Here is a 1557-nt window from a genome sequence, read left to right on the forward strand (position 1 = left end):
CAGCCCTGCAAACATTTCTTCAATTATTCAGTCACCAGGCACATGGAGCTAGTCCACTGCTTCAAAGTTACATTGTTATAAAGTATCAATTACAGCAAGGTTTAGGGCTGAGCTCCCAGGCCTGGACACTCCGCCCCCCCAACCCTGACCACCCCAGTCTTTCTCTCTCTCTCTCCCTCCAGGTCGTCTCTCTCTCTTTCTCTCCTCTCTCTCTGTCCCCATGTTTCTTCTTCCCTTCTCCCTCTCCTTCTCTCTCCTCTTTTGTCTTTTCCCCATCTCTCCCTCCCTCCAGCCTTCTCTCCTTCCTTGCCTCTCCCCGTTGCCTCCCCTTTCCTTCCCTCCCCATCCAGGTGGGTGGTCAGGCCTTGGTTAAGGCTGGGCCATCCAGAGAGGAGGGGAAGCCTGGTGGAGCGCCCAGCACTGAGCAGACCAGACTTTGCGAAGGAGGTGGCAGCAGGGATCAGGAGGGAGGGTGCAGGGATGCCCCTGCCATAACAAAGCACCCCAAACCCGAGACTTCAATAACAGAGTTTTATCCTATGCTGCTGGAGACTGAGCTCTGAGACCAAGGTGTGGGCAGGGCCAGGCTCCCTCTGAGAGCGCTAGGGAAGGGCCTGTCCCCAAATCCTGCGCTCTCCCCCGGGGGATGGGGCGGGGGGGGCACTCTGGATTGTGGCTGGGTCTCTCCACACTCTCCGTGGCACTCTCCCTCTGTGCGGGTCTGTCTCTGTGTCCTAGTCTCCCCTTTTCATAAGGACAGCAGTCATATGGAGTTAGTGCCCACCCTGCTGACCGCATTTCAACTTGATCACCTCTGGTCAGACCCTGTGTTCAAGGAATGTTCCATTTGGAGGTACCATGGGTTAGGACTCAGCAGATGTTTTGAGGAACACCACCATTCCAGCACAACAGCAGGGCCTCCTGGGTAGGAGGAGGAAGGAGCGGCTAGGGCGGGAGGACCTGTGTCTCTGAGGCAGCTTGCAGCTATGGGGGTAGGTGGCCCTGTGGATGAACTTGGGACAGGGACTTGCTGTGTCCTTGGTCCTCCTAGGAAAGGCCTCCTGGACTCTCCAGGGCTCTGCCCTTCCCAGTGGTGTCAGCGGTGCTGGGGCCTGGTCTGCAGTGTCAGCCTTTCATGCCTGCCATACCCGGGCTTTTTTTTTTTTTTGAAACGAAATATCGCTCTGTCGCCCAGGCTGGAGTGCAGTGGTGTGATCTCGGCTCACTGCAACCTCCACCTCCCTGGTTCAAGCAATTCCCCTGCCTCAGCCTCCTGAGTAGGGTTACAGGCACACGCCACCAAGCCTGGCTAATATTTTTGTTTTTTTATACTAGAAATGGGGTTTCACCATGTTAGCCATGAGAGGTGACAACGTGCTAGCAGGCCTCGCTCGCTCTCTGCGCCTCCTCAGCCTCCTTGATCTCAGCATCCACTCTGGCCGCACTTGAGGAGCCCTTTAGCCCACCCCTGCACTATGGGAGCCCCTCTCTGGGCTGGCCAAGGCCAGAGCCTGCTCCCTCTGCTTGTGGGGAGGTGTGGAGGGAGAGGCCCAGGCA

The sequence above is a fragment of the Symphalangus syndactylus genome, chromosome 6 (genome assembly GCF_028878055.3).
Source record: "Symphalangus syndactylus isolate Jambi chromosome 6, NHGRI_mSymSyn1-v2.1_pri, whole genome shotgun sequence".
Taxonomy (NCBI): domain Eukaryota; kingdom Metazoa; phylum Chordata; class Mammalia; order Primates; family Hylobatidae; genus Symphalangus; species Symphalangus syndactylus.